General features: G+C 41.4%; 1 long non-coding RNA gene across 7 annotated transcripts in view; it reads left to right on the forward strand.

Annotated features, from left to right (window-relative positions):
• LOC106886590 overlaps nt 1-20,202 on the forward strand; it is a 51,331-nt gene that overhangs the window by 13,798 nt on the left and 17,331 nt on the right. For 2 of the 7 annotated variants that reach the window (XR_001411687.1, XR_001411686.1), the window contains exons 2-3: nt 12,145-12,378; nt 15,350-16,083. This is a non-coding gene — a long non-coding RNA (uncharacterized LOC106886590). Of the gene's footprint in view, nt 1-7,090; nt 8,805-10,029; nt 10,519-12,144; nt 12,379-15,349; nt 16,084-20,202 lie in introns of those variants that run through there. The other 5 variants (XR_001411690.1, XR_001411688.1, XR_001411692.1 and 2 more) reach the window with 4 other exon arrangements.

The following is a 20,202-nucleotide window of genomic DNA, read 5'->3' on the forward strand; positions in this document are numbered from 1 at the left end:
AAGTGTCACTTGAACACAGTTACAGTGTTTGCTAACTAAAGGATTTGAAACTCTTTTTTTTTTTTAATAGAAACCAATAGGAATTCTTGCCAACTGCAAGGAGAACCCTGAGAGCACAGAGTTTTATTATTTCATAGGACGTCTTCTATCCTTTAATTTTACATACACTCCCATGGCCATTCTTGGAGATCTTTTGTGAGCCGAGAGGACTTTATGTTACTCTCACATTAGAAAAAATACCTTTGTATTTCTTTATACCTTGGTTACTAGTAGGTGGAAACAGCAGGCAAATGGGGGACTTGACTCACAGATTTAGTTTCAGCAGTTGCTAAAATACAAGCACATGCTTCAATGAGGAATGTGCCTCTTCACAACTGCACATGGCTACCACTGTGGTATAGAAAAAGTTGCTAGTACTTAGAGACAATTTTGTATTGAGGGATGTGCCAAAATCATTATGTATATGCTTGAAGATTTCTGGTACAGTATCTGGGAAAGTGCAAAATTAACCCCAGTTAAATATAGGATTTAATATACACCTGCCATCTCCTACCAAGGACTAAATAGGGGGTTTTTTTCTGGCATATTGGTTCTGTATCACTTTGTAGCTATTGTCAAATTTTATCCCACACAGTTGCGTCAAATGAATCAAATGAACAATGTCAGGAGGCTCAAAATTGTTAGTAACTACATGCTGTGTGCAACAGATCTCTGTAAACCTTGTAAGGTCTGTTTTCCTTGAAAGTCCAACAGTCAAGGTTCTTAGGGTTCCTGTCGAAGATTTCAGTCTTTTTTGGAGACTTATTTTTACTGAGAATTCTGTTGGCCCTCTTACCTTCTGTCTTCCTGTCCACCTGAACCCATCAAATTCAGAGGAGAAGAGCATGTAATGTTCCCCACCTGTGTGGGAGCTGCCTTTCACCTTCTGGTCTCAAAACAAGTTGTTTTCCCAAGTTCTCTAGAAGCAAGGTGATGATGTGGTTGCTCAAAATTCGCAGAGGGATCTCCAGTGCAGGAGGAAACAGCATAGACCACCAGAGAAGAACTTCCTGTGTCTAACTCTGTGTTGTTGTAGAAGACCCCAGACTTCTTGATGTGTCATGAAAGAACTGCAGTCACTGCCTATGCAGCAGCATCAGAAATCTCACCCGGTAAAATGTAGCTTGTATCAAATCAAAGCACCAGAGTTACCACCCACCCTCCTTTATCTTTTTTATTTTATTTTATTTTATTTTATTTTATTTATAATAACCCACCTGTTTTGTTACTTAATCTCTTTCTCCGCTTTTTCTGTCTCATGGTCCTTAAGCACTTAGCTGGTCACCCCTTAAAGACAGTGTTGCACAGTAGCTGACTAAATCAGAAGTCCCTAAATTACCAAAGAAATGAAGTATTAAAATTAAATCTCCCTAAAGGTTGTTGATTTCTAATTTTATGTACAGAGAGGAGGGGTGGAGGGGAAGGTTTTGCTTTTCCCTTAATTCTGCCATATTGTCTGATTCACAGCCGGAGACAAACTGAAATGGCCATCTGGTTGATGTGCATACAAAAGGAGTGGTTTGCCAGACAAAGAAAGTACCTTTTATCATACAAAGCAATGCATCTCCTCTGCTCAGACTTCCATTCTTCTGGCTCTGGTGGAGCTGCAGGTAGGCAGGAGCAGACCCTACCCACCACCCAGGTGTGGCAGCCGTTGTCAAAATCGTGATGCAAGTCCGTAACGGTCCGAGGGCTTCGTGGTACATTCATAACACGAAATATACCACAGTCGTACTGAATATTTTCAGCTCCTGGTTTCTGATTGTAGATAGGCCATTCTCAGTTCACTAATCTGCTCCCCCCACAAGAGAAATTACAGGATTTTATGTTCAAATAACATCACACGGGCAGTTAGAAATCAGGCTGAGACCACTGCGAAAATGGACCTTTCTGAATAGGGGTATAATTTTCACAGCTATTTAATACTGTCCACAAATGTACCTGTCTACCTTTTGTGATGGTAATTTTGTATCCACATGCACCAAAGAAAAACCTGAATGCAAAACACCCCCTTTTCGCCCATTTTTTTGCAATCTTAATCCACACATCCAAATACTTCCAAATAGCTGTTCCATACTAGCTTGATTTCCTCTATATTTCAGTTCATGCTTCTGATCCCAGCTTATCCGCCATCCAGAATACATAAAATGTCCAAGAAATTTAAAATTTTTAAAAAGAAAAATTGATAGTAGAACATTATGGCAGCCATTCCGTCTTTCTGGTGGTACCTCATCAGAATAACACGAGAAATTCGTGTTAGTTCACACGCACAAAATATCTGCTGTGTTTATGAGTTATTTTTTCCACCTCTAAGAGATGAACGACAGTTGTATGTAAGAAGCATTGGTTTGAAATCAATCCTTTATTTCAATTTTTTTCATCTTCTCCACTGAAACCTCCTGCTCTGGATACTGGACTCTGTTGACCTCCTCTTAAGGGGGTATTTCATTGCCTTTGCCACGGTGATAACCATGGAAGTAGAACATCCCATTTCCCCATAAAGCTGTCCAGGGAACTGGAATGGAAATTGCCCTGAACTGAGACTCCACTCCTGAGAGTGGGTTGCTCTTTGCCGATATTCCCCTTCTCCTGCTTTCCTTCCGCTTTAAATGATTTCTAAAAAAGATCAAAGCAATATGTTTTTCTAACTAGAATGAGGGTCAAAGAGATAAAGCGAGCAACCAAACAAAAGGAGGGTAAGGAGTGATCCTGGGTTTCTAGGCATATCTGGGAAGTTCATTTCCCTGGTATGTGGCAGGCATGGCAATATTATTAAATGTTCCCCAGGCAACGTTGCTAGGCTCCAAATTCTGTATTTTACTTCCAGAAAACAAAACATTTTCCTTTTTCAATCAGCTCTCCCCTCCATCAATATGTAACAAAATACCCACAGTACAAGGTATAAAAGCTGTTTCATTTCAGGCAGTGACTGTCATTGCATTTATGCTGCCACGGTATAAGGTCATATTAAAACAAGGGACAATCAACTTAAATGTTGATCACATAATATGGGAGTGTAATTGCAGCAAAAATACTCTAATAAGATTTTACAGGTTCAATACATTATTTTGAAATAAATGTGCACAAAGGATGTCTTGAAAGATGTTACTGAATTGTAAGTGTCAGTCATGCAAGAAGTAGAGATTTAAAAGCAGTCTTTGTATTCACAGGTCCATGACACAGAGTCCCTATTTGGAATATGAGAAAAGAACATTCAAGGACAAAAGCATTTCTGGCCCTAAATTTCCCTTCACTTCATTCAATTATCTACAGACCTATCCTTTTTTTTCCTTCTCATAATATATGACATCAAATTTCTATGCATTAAGGGAAACTTCCCTCCGTTGGGCAAAGACCTCCAGATTTCTCAGCCATGCGGTAGCAAATTTCGGTCGGGTTTGCCTTTTCCTCCTCTAATGCAGATACTTATTGAAATTCACTATGCATTATATGACATGCATTATGTTGCCTTCTAAACAAAAAGTAAATTCATTTATTACAGCCAAAACAGTCTGGGAAAGAGATTTCACCTTCATCTCCCCACACAGGAACCCATTCAGGCCTCTCCTCCAACAGGAGATGGAGTCCTTGCAGGGACCCTCTGGAGATCAAGGTGGGGCAAAATAGACTCTGTAACGAGGGTTCTCCGCAGCACAGCTGTAGGATGAGGATTGTCAAACCAAATTACCTTACCTGGACTTTGCCTTCTTTACCAAAGGAGCAAAGTAGATTTCCCTGCTACTCCCTTTGTGATCAGTGAGAGAAACAAAGAGCAAATAAAGTAGGAGTAAGGAGATCATTCGAAGACAGAAATCCACCAAGGTTTAGCTACAAGGTAGAGAGACCCCAATTCAGTGTAGCTTGTGGCAAGTGCATTAATCAATTTTTCAAAGTAATTTAGTTTCAAAATCTTAGCATTCAAATGCCTTAGTGTCTCACCAGGTAGGTTGGTTGCCATAATAAAGATGTCAAGACATTTAGATGTTTTGACATGGTCCACACAAGAACCTCAAGCTTGTAGTATTGAGTATACATGAATTTTTTTACACTATTAGCTCTGTCTAAACTGCACCATAGGAAATGTTCATGTCATAATCAGATACTTCAATGAGGATTAACTGGACACCAACACCATAGTCAACTGTGAAAAGGTTCAACTCCAGGAGAAATCACTCACAAACCTGGTCTGCTGTGCTCCCTGGTACCACATTACAGTAAAAAGCAGTGCTTTTTGTAATCCTGAATCCCTTGTAATCCTGAATCAAAAATTTCGGTAGAGAGGACAGAAACCCACAGGAGTTTAGCTCTAAAACTCCTTCCCCGTTCTCCTAGCAACACCTCTTGGTTTGTCAAATCAAGACTTTGCCACTGCATTTTTGTCTAACTCCCAGAGTAGAGGACTAGCAAAATACCATTCTGCCTGGTGAAAATGACTGGCTTTTGTTGGGCCATTTCTGTCCCAGTCTCTTGTTGACTGCGTACTGGTGAGATGGAGCATAGCTCTTCTCCCACGCATGGAAAAAGTCACATCGTGAGAGAGAAACAGGGGTAGCTAGTACAAAGGCTATTTTTATTTATTCTGCAGACATAAAATGTGCAACCCAGGATGGTCAGTGATATGTGCAAAATCAGCCAGAGGGAACATGAACCTGGAGTTTAAAATGTGGCCCATCCTTCATGTTCCACACCCAACCAAAAAATAAAATAAAGAAAAAATTGCCTTTGACAATGCCTGTTGTAGAGAGAAGTGCGTGCCAAGGACTAACTCAAACCCAGTGAAGTTGATGGAAAGAATCGCCGCCATTAACAGGCTTTGAACCAGGCTGAAGGATTTTCTAGAATATTTCATGAGTAGCAAAGCTAGAAATGAGTAGCTGGAAAGGCTAAGGGCGACAGGGACGTTTTAAAATGTGGTGGTAGAAAACCAAACACGCAAGCGAGCAAACTGGGAAAGACAGTGACCATCTGCCACGCGGAGCGGGGACACAGCCGTCGATCCGCTCCTCGTGACCGAAGCAGAGCCGTGGTGGGCCCCAGGAAGATCTCGGGGCAGGATCCCGCGGGCGGGAGGAAGGCTGCCTTTCTCTTCCTCCCTCGCCTCGCAGCCTGTCCTTCTTGCTTCAGCCTGGCGACAGGGCTTCGGCCTGGAAGGCCTCATGTGCAAATTTGTAAACAGTTGACAAGCACATTGCTTTAACTTCTCTTAATAAAAGGAGGTGGTCAAGCCAAGGACACAGTAAAAAATAAGTATAAAAAGTAGAAATAATTAATAAAAAAAAAGAAAAAAGAATGGATATTTTTCTTCACCACCACATTCAGGGAAGCTCACCTAGTCCTTGGCTGCTCATGCGAGGTGAACGAATAACAGGAAACACCTGGTAGATACCTCCCTACCTCCTCGAGGGTGGGAATTTGGTGTCTGTGGCTGGTGGTGGAGCCAGAGGGAGAAGCTGAGCGAGGCAGAGGTGTCCGGCTGGTCCTGTAAGGTGCTGAGACACCTACCTGGTCAGGGGTGCTGGGAACCTGGCAGGATCGGGCCCTTAATGCCTATCCTTGATAAGTAGCCATGGCAAAAAGGCTGTGCTAAGATATCTGGCCAAAAATGGGGAAACAAAAAAAAAAAAAATCTCTATAATTAGTGGTTGATGTGGCATTTTTAGCGTAAATGGGAAAACCCAGCATTTAATACGTAGCGCAAGGTTCATTTGCAGCCATATAATCGCTGTCAGCTAATGCCTGATAAACCCTGCCTAAATTGGAATTTTATTATATCTATTTTATTATATATCTATATTTATTCTGACAAAAGTTGGACAAACTTGTCCAAAAGACTAGGGGTCCATTTTATGTGCTTGGGTGTCCAAGCACCTGCCAGCTGTTTGTCCCTTGAATTGAGGACATCATGTTTTCAATTTCCTTCAATAAAGCTATGAATCTGGCAATTTGCTGGCCTGCTTCAGCTAAACAGAAAGGACAATTTGAGAAAGATCATAGTTCAGGCTCAGTCAGACGGAAACGATTGAAAACAGAGAGCTGGCCGCTATGTTTCCCCAATGCAGCTTGCTGTCGCAGTTTGACTGACAAACTGACTTTTTTGAGGTGCTCATGCCCATTTCAGTCAGAGTTTATTGAAGGTGATTTTGATCTTCTCCATGAGGCCACAGCAGCGGCCATGCCATCTGTCACCTTGATTGCATCGTGGATTCTCTGGAGAGAGTGCGATGGCTCCTGATCATTTACAGATTGTGCTGCTTTCGCCTCCATAAGGACCACATGCACAGAGCCAGATGGTGAACATACACGCTTATTATAAGTCTTTATCTCTGTGCAGGAAGGAGAGGCACCATTAGATCTCCCTCAGGAGCTCCGCTCCTCTCTACCATCATGCTGCTCTTCGGCAAATACAGTCTTCTTCAGCTGTCATCAACCTACCTCTGAAAATTAAAAAAATAAACAATAATTCCATCAGCACGAGACGTACAGACACTGCCACAGAGCAGCCCCCCCACGTCCCCCTCCCCGGCACACACCCACACACACACACACACACACACGCGCGGGCTCCCGCGACTGTCAGCCTTAGGTGGAAACAAGTTTGTTCGCGAAAAGACAGTTAATGTGCAATTAGGAGAGACTTCTTTGTGAAAATAAAGCAATGCCATCCCGGTTGTTCTTGGCACCTCTTTTACTCGGCGCCTTCTTTCTTTAGAGCGAAGCCCGAGCGCGCAGTTGCTTGGGTTTTTTTTTGTTGGGTTTGGTTTTTTTGTTTTTTGGCTTTTTTTTTTCCGAAAGGCAGCTTTGTGTTTGTTTCTCCTGTCGGGGAGCAGTGATGGGATGCTGGTTGCCACGGGCTGCGTGGCTGAAATTCAGCTGCCGGGGCTGGGGGGAAAGAAGAGGCGGCCACTGGGAGCCGCGCCGGGGGAAGGGGCCGGCTGGGAGAGGGAGAGGGGGCAACCACCAGAGAGAGGATGGCAAATGGGTGTGTGGAATCCTCTCAGCAAAGAGAGACCCTCCGAGGGAGAGGGGGAGCATCAGGAGCCTGCATATATCACAGACCCTCACCTCGGCTGGTTTTAATACATGTACGGTACGCATGACCCCGGCTACGGGCTGCCAGATTGCCCAGTCCCAGCCTTTCTTTACGAGAGTTCTGTTTCCTTTTTATTTTTATTTTTTTTTTCAGTTTCTGCATAACAAACACTTAATTGCCAGTAAAATGCTTTTTTCCACGTTAGCCGCTACCGTTCCCGCTCAACGGCGGCTCCTCCTTTAAAGAATGGCAATTATTAAATCTTAAAATCTTAGCAGAAGCGGCATCGCAGACGCACATTTCTGGGCTTTGCCAAGCACAGAGCATCCTTCAGAGTGAAAACCTGGCCTGCTTCCAACCACAGTGTCTTTCCTGAAGCACATGGAGATTAATTTGTTGGTTTCTTCCTTAAAAGTGCTTCTTTACTGAAGGCTGGATGTCAGAAAGAGACATGATTCAGGCACGAGACCGACCCCTTCCAAAATGCTAAGGGAATTCATAAGGGTCACTATCCAAAAATGGAAAAAAAAACAAACAGGAAAATGAAAAAAATGCATTAAGAAAGAAGAGAATGTTCTGGTGTTTTGTTAAAAAGAGGGCAATAGATTAAGATAACATCAGTTATGTTAATTTTTCTTTACATCTAAAAACAGGGCTCGTATCAATGTTGTCTGTGATTTCTCTTTCTTAATTGTTGGTAGAAATATTGCAGTTGTTAAGTAACTTCTAATATAGGAAAACCTCAGTTTCAGTATGCTGAGATTCCACCCTACTTTTCCCTTAATTCAAATCGTGTGGAAGAGAGATGCACGTTTCCTTCAAAAATGCTACATTTCTTCACAGGTAAAACCAGATTTAAATTCTAACTTGGGCAGCTCTCACAGATGAGAGCGAATCTTTTTTTTTTCTTCTTCTACTTTGGAATAACTTACTGTATCAAATAGCATCTTCCAATTTTGTCACAAAGCTTTTAATATTTCACAGAGTCCTTCCCTGCACTTTACGTTTCAGATCCTGGATCCCAGGGCATAAAAAAAAAATAAAAGAACTTCTCCCTGCAAATCAAAACCAAGTTTTCAAATATTAAATTAAATAAGGAAAAACACACACTTATATTTGTGTATGTCAATATCACAAGCTTATAACAGGACATTATGTTAGTCCTTTTACAGTTTTGCACAGGCTACTAGCTGACGTCAGGGATATATTTTGTGAATTTGTAATTCCACTAGAAAATATAAGGTCTCCAAGTGGTATCACAAGCGCAGGAAATAGAAAAATCCTTGCGAAAACTAGCAATTTTTCCTGCCCTCTTTTGTCTGGGTCTGTCCATCCCTAGTATCCCTTCTCAAATTAGGCTACCATGTGGCTATCACGTATCCCCTCTGTGGATAGAATTATATATTGTGTTCAAAATCTCTGATTAATCTGATTAAGCTAGTGAGTGACTAATCCTTTAATCTCCTTGAGAGCACTGTTATGTCTGCTGTGTGTCAGATTTGTAACTAGTAATCAGTTAAGTAAATGCTAAAAGTTAAGCAAAAACTATTTTGGACCCACTTCAGCATCTGTTTTCGGTTAGTGACCTTTACAGTCGAAATCGTATGGAGAACATGAGTGAAAATCAGAAATTGCCTGTGGTGGCAATTCTGCTGCTGCTGCAAGTGTAGCAGTCGCCAAGGACCAACTTGCTGCTGCTCGCCTATTCTTCGGTGATTTAATTATAAGTGAACAGGTAACTTCCCCTTTGCTTTGTTTCTTGCACTCTGGAAAGCAAATACAAAACGTGCTTTTGGTGTATTTATAATTTAGAAAGGAAGTTCTGTTGCTAATTAATATCTAACTCTATGCTTTACCCTTCCTTTTCATTAGAGTCAGAAATCATTGCACAACCTTTACCTGAGCAAACACAGGCACATTTAAAAATCTACACTAAAAAAAAAAAAAAATTAAAAAAAATGCTGCACTAAAAAAAAAAAAAAATTAAAAAAATAAAGTGTTTTACCTTAATAAAAGGAGACTGTGTGGAAGGAGATTTGGGGCAGGGGAAGGAAAATGTGCAATCTTTGTAGAAAAAAAAATGTGTAGACCTATTGCTGGCAGATGTAAAAGCATCAAGTCAATATGGTAACAAGGATCAATATGCCCTGAGGCAAGATATGACTATGACAATGCTGAATGCATGTATAAATTTACCACTCCAACTAGCTGCCTAGGAATGAAATAAACTCAAGGCAACCGTGCAAAGAGAAGTAAATCTTGAACCTGGTATCCAGCTCACAGAGGTGGTCAGGACACCAGGAGATGTTCAGAGGGGCCAGAGGAGCTGGCTCTTAGGGCTACCCTTCCTGCCATCACACAGGTACCCATGGGGGATGGACAAGGTATGTTCAGCCTGAGTATTATGGGGGATACCTACCACAAAACTGACCTCTCCTGATATTTTATATTTGCAAATTACTTCATCCAGACCATCCTTTACTCCCAGACAAATCACCTGGGTGAGGAGGGGTGATGCTCTTTTGTCTTGGAGACAGCAGAATATTTCCTGAATGTCTCTTTTCAGGCATTTTCTTTGGGGAGGGCAGCACTGATGGGCAACAGAGGGTTGGCAGAGTAAAACTTGGGGTGAAATGATCATGTTTGCTCACTTTGTAGGGGATATCAGCCAGGCCTGTCCAAAACTCAAAAGGTTGCAGAAACACTGTAGATTTCTATAAACCTATCTATATAGTCACTTTTCAAGGAAACCTTGGATAAAGAACTTCTATTAAATATAGCCATATGCACAAACAAAACATTGTAGCACTAGAGGTCTTTTATCCCTTTTTTTTTTTTTAAGAATATCTTTAAATGTGCTTATTTTAACCTGACAAAAAAGCGAGTGAGTCAGGCAGACAGGAGAAATATCTAAGTAACAAGGAATATGAGCACAATAGATTTTAGGCCAGATTCCTCTTTGGATGCACAAGCTGGTCTCCCACAGATTTCTATGACAGCCACATTGACAGCAGTGGGAATCAGGCGTACTCATCCAAGGGCATAATTTGGCCCATAATGTATGAGGTTTGTCCAGCTTGTGAAAGCAGCAAGCAGTGTATTACAAACGCTGCCTCTGTGCAGCTTACTGGGGGTTTAAATCCTCGGTGGCATTTTCTGTGCCTCTAAAATGCATTTGATAAAAATAGCAGAGGCTGCTCGAATCAATACCTGTTGAAAGAATGGACCTGCTAAAAGAATTAAAATTTGTTGCAACAAGGTTATGCGTTTAACAGGTTTCTACTCGAATAACCAAACAATCCTCATTTCATAGCCCGGCTGAAGCCACGGTGCATCCACCGGAGAAAACCTGATATTTGCCATCCTTGCATCTTAAGGCTGTCTCTGCAAATATCTTCCACCCCTGCTCGCAGCAACTCCTTTTCACCCAGACAATGGTAATAGTTTAGGTAATTATGAATTTTGTACGGGGAGCTGAACTCCCTGTGGATGTTTAGACTCTTATTATCTTTAACCTAATCCACCTCTACCAGTGAACTCCCACCTCAGCGGCTCGGTGGGCATCAGCTGGGGGCTGAGAGGAGAGCAGGGGCAGAACTGATGGGCAGTTTGTTAATGTTATGGGGTATAACTGGCAAAGAAGGTGAGGAAGGGGGAGGTCCTTCACTCTCTGCTTCTGCCCAGCTGATTGGCATCAGTAGGAGCTGTTTGCGGCCACCTCTGAGAAGACAGTCCCCTCAAACCTGGGCTTAGAGGTCAAGCTCACCAGGCTGTGGTTTTGCTTTGAGAAGAGATCCCGTGTACTGCTCAGGAGATTTTGACAACCTTTTTTTTTTAAAAAAAAGAAAGAGTTTGCTATTCATTTTTCATTGTTGTTATTATTGTGCACCTCCCATAAAACTAATTCCCACACTTCTCCTTGCCCAGATGACAGGAGATTCAAGGAGCTCTCACTAACATAAACTGCTCACCCCAGGATGCTATTTACCTTCTGCTTCTCCCCTTCTTTCCCTCACACATCCCTTCAACCTGTACCATTAAGTGTAGTGGTAGAAGAAAACAATGTCCCACAGGGCAGAGGTAAAACTTCCTTCTGGCTAAAAATATGGTTTGGGAAACTGGTGGACTCAGCACAGTCTGGGCCTTGTAATAGGCAGGGAAAAGGGCTGTCACCAGGAGGGACTGACCCCCCGGTCTGAGCTGGCTGAACTGAAAATTCAAGGAGAAAAAATAGATCTAGGTCTAAGTAAAACTATTACATGAAAAGCTATTACATGAAAAAGCATGGAGAATTTTTCAAACCCTGCTGAAGTTTTTTACTTGACAGAGTTATATTTTTAATTTTGTTCTAAGGCTCTTCAGTCCTTTTAAAATCATTTCCCAATCTTATAGCTATATCACCCATTATATGGAAAATAAAAATCAAAGCTGAAATGTTGCAGTAAAAGTTTCCTGAATTCTTCTAATTCCCTTCCTCTTCCAAACAACAAAAAAGGAGTCATCATGTTCTGCCCAGCACCAAGAATCGTTTCAGCCCACCTGAAACAACCCACTGTGCTCGTTCACTCTCCACAGAGAAGTGTCTGGTTCTGCCGTGAGCCCAGTGGAAGGTGGAGGAGACCTTGCCAGGGCACTTCCCTGGGCACAAGCAGCACCTGGACCTTGCTGCTGGAGCCAGGTCTCCTGCTGCTCTCTCACAGCCATGTCCTGAAACAATATTCAGTCCCTGAGCCTGCCCCCCTTCAAAAATTTTTTTCTCCCTCCAGGGAAGTGACTCCTACCCACGGTGGGTCACTCCTGCCCAGTACCAGCACATACCTGGGGTTACTGGCAAGAACCCACAGCCTTGGCAGTACCTTGGGAAGAGAGCAAGGAAAAGGGCAAGGAAAAACAATGACAAGGAGGGGCTCATTACTGGATATGAGTGAACTTAGTATTACTTACCTCAGAAATTGAACAACCACAGGAGGTGTGATAAACCATCTGTAAAATTTCTGAGAATTAATTTGAGATCTCGGTCCAATTTCTTCTGGCCGTATTAAATGCTGAGCTAAGTGCAGGTTTTTCTTTCCCAGGAAAAAGCACCAAGACTGAAATCTGGGACCTTGTTAACATGGACCTGACCTGCTAAGATCCAACCTGAGTGCTGAGACTATTTCTGGTCCCCTTGAACTGCCAGCTTTTTTCAGTTGCAACGTGTTTGCTGGTGGGTTTCAACCCTCATCAACAATTCTATATTAGTTTGCCAGTTCTAACACTCATCCTTTTTCCTGGGATTTTGAAATCTACACTGAATGCTGATTTATAAGGTAAGTTGCATGCATGGTATGTTAAGTGACCATGAACCAAAAGTTGCAGTGATTTAAGGGCCAGGAATTGGCCAAGGTGGGCTCTCAGCCATATGGGCAAGCACAATCCAAAGTCAATAAAGAACTTCCTGTTTTTCCCTTTGGACATTGCTAAGCTTGGGATCTCGTGTATGTCGACAGAAAGTAGTACAGCCTGCACCATGTTTTTACACTGTTAAGGATATAAATGAAATCTCTGTATGAGAAACACATGTTAATACATTTTTGGTAGTCTAAATATCTGCTCTTTTTGTCCAAAGTAAAAACAATTCAACTACAGTCACGGCAAGAATGAAGTAAATGAAATGAAACTGTAATGACAATAGTGACCCATTTGAGTATTACTGGAGAAAACCTCCCAGATCAACTGAAAAAACAACAAAAAACAACACTTCAGTGCCCCATAGGATACCAGGAAATCAGATTATGTTTAGCTCCCTCAATGTAGCATCCAAATTATTTAAATTTTTTCAGTATGAAGTTTTTCACTATTTTTCTTCTCTCTTCATGCAATTCCAACATTGCACTACACTGGATTCCTCTTGTCCTCTTAGTCAAGAATGAAGTATGCATACCAGGTTTACATGGATATGTAGAGATGGCTTGGCAAACCATTTTGGGATGAACACAGATGCAGTGTGTATAGCACTGTTCTTTACGGTGGAATTAATAGTCATGTCTTTAGATTTGCTTTATGCATCCCATTCTCTGATGAGATTAAATGCCTATCACTGGTGCAGCAAAGCTGGTTTGCTTTCCTATGACAGAACTTCTGCTTTAATTGCCAGAAAATTCTGTGGTTGCATTTCTCAGAGCTTCTCACCCAGCAGGATCTTCCTTCTGAAGCACTTATCATTTCCACCTGCCTTTCCTCTTCAGAGTTAGCAGCTGTGGTTCTTCTGTAGCAAACACTACTTGGGTACAAGAGCACTGAGGGGCGAGCAAGAACCACTATAGCTAGTGCTGATACGTGGTGTCCATATGGACAGTATAACTTAACATCAACACCTTTCTTTACTGAGTTTGATCCTGGCCCCATGAGTCAAACTCTAGCTGTCAGGGGACTTGTTGTAAGTAATGGTCATTTGTGTTTCATAATTATCTTGAATAAACACAATTAGTTCCACATTCTGCTGTTTTCTTCCTAAGGCATCTGTAAACATTCTGTACTATTCTAGCAAATGGCTTTTGGCAATCATTAAAAAAAAAAAAAACACAACAAAAACCTAAAGCAAAATGGTTCTCAGTGGATCCTTTTAATTTACTCTAAGGAACATGCCCAGAGGAGTAATGAGACCTACTAGACAGTAATGGCGAAGGGATATTATCTTTCACTTAGTTAACCATCGTAACCCACTTTGAAGTGTCTGCAATCATCGTCCTCATGTGGTTAAATCAGAACATAGACTCAAGAGTTTTCACTTCAGGGTTTCTCCCATAGGCCACCCTAATGTATTTGGTACAGAAATAATGCAGGCATCTTACTCCCATTCTCCCATTAAAAAGCCTATCCAACTACATTAGCCCAAAGTGTTTCTAGAATGAAAAAGGAGTGTAGCAATTTTTGACAGCACCAGGCTTGCAAAAATCTGGGGTTTTTTTCAAGGTTATTGATCCTTTGTAGCTTTTGGGCACTGATCAATGTACTTGTCCTCTCTGTGCCCCATTTATTCTACCCGTGACATAGGGTATGGACACAGAGACACATCATTTACCCACTTTTGTAATTCTCTTTAAATTGAAAGCACCGCAAATTCATAGCAATACCATCCCTTATATAATAGTGACACCGGGTTTTACATATGGTTAAGATAGTAGAATAGTATTTCCTCAAGATAATGGACTCCTTTTTGTTTTCAGACTGCACATTAGAAAAACAGAGAATCCTGTAGTCCTAGGCCATTAAAAAAACCTCGCAAAAAAGCTGAGGAGGAAGAAGCCCTGCCGTCCTCGTTCTAGCAAGCAGGCAGTTAAAATCGGGAGGAAAGTGTCAATTGGTAAAATTAGCTAAAAAGTTACTCTGAGTTTTTGCCCTACATTTGGACTATCAAAACTGAGGCAAACTTTTCAAAGCAAATTGCTGAGGATTGCCAAGTTAACAAGCTGTTCTGTGCTGCAAGGGACATATTTATGGACATACTTTCAACAAGACGTACCTAGTGCTACCAAGCTGTGCTGTACTAAAGAGCAGTAAGTATCAGATAAACTGATTTTTTTTTAATAAAGGATTTCACACATGAAAATGATTAAACACAGCTCAAATATTCAGAAAGTGTACAAACTCGCCCTCCCTCCCCAAACCCACTCCTCTTTCCTGCTACAATAGTGTCTAAACAAAGTAAGAAAAGCCAGGAAATTCAAAGATAAGGTTACTCTACAGACTTTTATAATCCACGCACTTCTGAAGAAGACACTGTGAAGTTAATTATGGATGAGTACGAGGTCTTCAGTAGTAATTCTTATTTTAGTGGGGTTGTGCGTAGCATCTTTAACAACATTTCAGAGTATAGCTTTTGAATCTATCAGTTTCTTTTTTTTTGAGGGCTGTGTTTTTAAATTCTTTCACAACCTTTACTCAAGAAAAACACTCTAATTCTAGCCTACAAGACAAAACTAGAATAGCAAGCAAGAATGCTTGGGCAAAGGCCTTACCACTGGTCACTTTTTATAAAGAGCAGGGAGTTTCATGGTGATTCTCCTCAAAAATCAACCTTAAGCACTTGTATGTGATGGGGCAAATACTCTGAATTTCTCTGTGAGTTCCTACTAAGGCAGATGTAATCTCCAGACACAAGATTGCTTTACACACCCACATTCCTTTGTGGCTCCCAACCTCCAGGAAGATTACAGTGATATGTACTCTTTTATGGTTTGCTTCATTCCTGTTCACAGACTGGTGAAGTACTGAATATGCACACCTTTCCATTACCAGGAGCTAAGAACATGCGCGTGGAGAGCACCCATTGCTGAGAGGACACTTGGTATCCAGCCATCGTCCACATAAGCCCACCAGTGGTGTTACAAAACCTGCCAGAGAAAGCCTACGAGGCCCAGAAACAAAACTTCAACTCAACAGATCATGTGCCTTCAACCTCGTTTGTGCTCCCCAATTCAAAAATAGGCAAGGATTCAGGTCTGTGAGCTTGTTTCAAGGCTAGCTGGGTATTTGGGGTCTACTTATACATCTAGAAATGCCGTGAGCTTATGTGGTATGTGTCAGATCACAGTCTTTTTCCTAGGATATTGTTCTGTCTTGGAAGAGACCCATTTTCTGGTGTGGCGCTTCCCTGGGAGTCTTGCAATATCTTCCATTAAAGTGCAGGAGCTCCAGAACCAGAATGTCACTCACCAGGAGGGAACTCCAGGATTTAAAAAATGTTTTGACTCACTTCATTTTTTGCTGTAGCCCCTTTCTTTCACGTAACCTTAACCATATTTCCAAGTAGCTGCTGTCTACCATGTCATTTGTACATTGGAATTGTCATGTATGTGGATCTTGACTTATCCTTTTTATCAGATGAAGTAATTCTGTTCAGTACACCTTTTTTAGTACTTCTAAAAGTAATATATCTATCAAAAATTTCTATTTTTCAATAAATATGAGGTTTAGCTTTCATTACTTTAAAACACAAAAGTCCTTATAGCTTGGATGGGGAAAAAAAAAAAAAAAAAAAAAAAAATCCCCCTCCTTCGTCGGGGCGACGGAGCGAGGAAGATTGTAAAAGTTGCAGTGGAAAGGAAAATAAATACATATCGCCGATCTCCGTGGGATGGAGGTCCTGTACAAGCACTGAAAAAAAAAAAAATCAAAAAAAAAAAAAAAAAAAAAAAACGACTTTGAATTACAGGAGCACAAACAGCAGAATTTAATCTAAATAAGTAATCTGCATGCATCACAAACCCCAGAACACTGCAGAAGGTTTTCTCACTTTCCTTTTGGACCCCTACTGTTCTCAAAAAATAATTTAGTATTAACCTTTAAGACTAATCTTAACCTTAGGGGTTTTCAGGGAGGTATGTCGATTTACCTATATCAGACACAACAATATCCCTTACTGAAATATTTGAAAATACATTCAATTCAGTGCCTGTAAGTCAGATTTCTTCTTTTTAAGTGCAAACTCGAGTTTTGGAGGATTTTTCCTCCTAGTTTTGGTAAGAGATATTTAAGCAGAAAGAGCAGCTTGTTTCCTTGACAGCAGAGAACCAACTGTTTTGGTTTTCTTTGTTCCATGTCTGTTCAACATACTGTATCCATAGAAATAGCTGCTGTCCCAGAAGTTCAAGCATTTTGTATTATATATACCCAAAGACTGGGTTAATGCTACCTTAACTTTGCAGAGTTTCTATCATAAAATTTCACAAATGGAAAAAAAAATAAGAAAAAAAAAAAAGAAAGTAAAGGTTCCCAAGGCAACGCTGTACATTCTGTATGTTTTCTGATTTATATTTAACATTTCAAAAATATCAATATTAAGCTACGCACTTAAGAAATGAAGACAAATGTAAATGTATTGCTTATAAGCTGCGTTAGTGACTGGTTGTTACAATGGAAACTGCTACTTTTGCTTTTGCCATTTTTTGCGCTGCATAATGGGATGCACTTTTTGCCTGTGCCGAGCGCATGAGCTTGCAGCAGACCTAGTGCTTCACCAAATGTTTCCTCATGTTTCAGAAGTGAAGTAATGCAAAAAACAGGTAGTCTAGGTTTTATATTTGAGGGCCAGAGGTTCACTTTTAAGGCAAAAATGCAGCTGATAAGCAGTACGTGCAAACAATCCCTTACCTCTCCTCTCTCAGGCCTCCCTCCTCTTCAGCTCATGCATCACCCAACTCTGCCTTTGCACAAGAAACACCAAAAAAACCACAGCTTTTTGCAGGCTATGAGATGAGGGGCCGAATGATGCCCAGAAGGCTGGAGCATCTCTGCTATGAGGACAGGCTGAGAGAGTTGGAATTCTTCAGCCTGGAGAAGACAAGGCTCCAGGGAGACCTTACAGCCCCTTCCAGTCCCTAAAGGGGCTCCAGGAGAGATGGGGAGGGACTCTGGATCAGGGAGAGGAGCCATAGGACAGTTTCTAAACTGAAAGAGGGGAGATTTAGATGAGATCTCAGGAAGAAATTCTTTGCTGTGAGGGTGGTGAGACACTGGAAGAGGTTTCCCAGAGAAGCTGTGGCTGCCCCATCCCTGGAGGGGTTCAAGGCCAGGCTGGATGGGGCTTGGAGCAACCTGGTCTGGTGGGAGGTGTCCCTGCCCAGGGCAGGGGGTTGGAACTCAATGATCTTTAAGGTCTCTTCCAACCTGACCATTCTATGATTCTATGAAATATTTTGAGGATGGAGATTTGAAAAGTCTCAGACAAGACAAGCATGAGAGACTTGGGCTCCACATTCTCCTCAAACACAGCATTTTACAAAGATGCTTCCCACTACCTGAGAAGTTTTGGGTGGCAGGATGACTTCCCAGAGGGCTATGAAACAGTGAGAATGAATATGACAATGAGGTTATAACTGGAACAGATTTGTAACTCTTGCTACAAAATCCATTGCCTGTGATTGTTTGCAAAACACTGGGTGTGCCTGAGGAAGCCATGGAAGCAGTTCCCACCATCTTGAAAAACAAACCACCCTCTGGGCTTTGGGATTTAGAAAATCTCCTGCCGTTAGGGCCAAGGGTGCTCGGTGATGCCTGCTATATAGAAAGGGGCTTAATCAAATCACAAATCACACAATTCGGGGATGAGACCTCATTGCTATTTGACTCAGGACATTCTTATTTTTCATTTCTCTCTGGAAAACAGGCTGTCCCCCAGCACTGTGCTACCTGGCTCCCAGTGTCTCTCTGCCCACCCTCAGGTGTCTGGAGGGAGAAGCTTGATCTGCAGTGGGGCTGGCTGAGCCGTGGGAAGTGCCAACCCCCCCCATGCATGCCCAGCCTTCCTGGGCCCTGGAATATTGATGAGCTGTGAAAAAACACCCAGCCAGGCTTGTTGCTGTGATTTGCTGTGCCTGCTAAGCTCTGTCTCTCTGTATGTGTGTATACATGTGCGCGTGTGTGCTGGTGTGGGTGTAAGTACATATTCTCAAAATATAAATAAATATAAATAAGCACGCATGCACATTTCTGCACAAATATTTATACGGATAGAAAAAAAAAAACCACAACAAAACAAAACAGGAAGGAAAACTATGATGAAGTCACAGCATTTTTGCTCAAAGGACTCAATGTGCTGGGTGGAAAATGTGTTGGAAATGGATTATTTATATTTTTTTTTGCCCCCCCAAACGTCAGCTCAGCAACTTCACAAAACCCCATTTCCAACATGGCCTTCGTACGATTGCTTTTATCACTTTCTCTCGTTGTGTCCTTATGTACAAGGGTAAAGACTATTCTACTGCATCCAAGTACAGTGTGCTAAAGGGAGGGAGAGCAGTGGGGAGCCGTGCCTGTGCCACTGTCCTTTGCCTGTTCCTGATTCCATGGCCCGAGGCAATGGTTTGCATTTTTAGGACAACAGCCGGCTATCTGCAAGCAGGAGACCACTCGTCAGGCTTCATTACTGCACACAAAATGACACTAGTGAGCCTGTGGTCACAACTGTGCTTATGGTGCGCTGAAAAGCCATTACATCTCATTGCAACAAAAAACTGCACGAATGTACAGGCTGACCAGCCCCATAAATTGCCAAAAACCTGACAGGTCAGCTTATTTATTCAATGTAGTACCTGCAGTACAATTTCTGGAGAGAAGCTATAGTAACGGACTAGAAACCAAGGAATCTTTTCATCAAAGGTGATATATTTTAATAGGCAATGCTCTTGTTTTCTTTATTGAATACTGAGAAAATAAAGAATTTAATTCTGCTGCATGCTTGCAGCATCAGGCATGGTCAGCTGAAGTGTCTTCTCCTTCTCTACATTAACAACCCTAAAAGCATAGTTAAAATCTAATGACCGACATTAGTGGATTTTCATGTTTGATAATGTTATTTTTCATTGTTCAAATTTCTGGTATTATAGAGATCACATTTTACATATCTGATATATAGCATTTTAACTTAACCGTAAATGAACTGGCTTCTGCTATAATTACAGGCATTATTATTTGTTTAAGTTGGATAATGACTATATTTAATAATCTTGCATGTAAAGGGTAAAACTCAAAGAGACAAAGCAAATGCAGCCATTAGGATTCTGGAACATTCCCTTCTGAAGGAAATTCATATCATAATGTGACTAGCATTTATTTATTTTACATATAATTGACACTCATTGGCAAGTGCTGCGAACAAAAGAACTGTGGGCCAGATTCTGTCCCTGTGTGCATGCGTGTGTATAAGTGTAAAGAGGTAGAGGGCATTATTTTATCCTGGGGAAATAAGAGATGTAGAAAGAGGGATTGTTTTTTCTGAGGTCAGATGCTATAGTTGGGGAAAGCTGAGAGGCTTTCAGACCCACAGCAGCTTTCTCCAGTTATCCTGTTTCCCAAACGTTATTTGGTGATTACAGCTATAACAGAGTTGAGTAAGTTGTTGTCACTGTGTCAGGAGTGCATGCAGGTTGTAGCTAAGATCAACATCAGAATGTTTCTTTATTAATAAAACTGTTGCCGTACCCATCAAATATTAACATGCATTTTCCTTTTCTCAAAAATTGTTCCTTTTTGTATTCTAGGCCACAAATGTTCACAAACTTACATTTAATGGTATGTTATTGTGATGGGGAAAAACTCATCGTTGGCAAAAGTCCTGTTTCTTCTAAGTTGGGGGTGTTAACTATAGGTCT

The sequence above is a fragment of the Calidris pugnax genome, unplaced genomic scaffold (genome assembly GCF_001431845.1).
Source record: "Calidris pugnax isolate Ruff unplaced genomic scaffold, ASM143184v1 scaffold5, whole genome shotgun sequence".
NCBI lineage: Eukaryota > Metazoa > Chordata > Aves > Charadriiformes > Scolopacidae > Calidris > Calidris pugnax.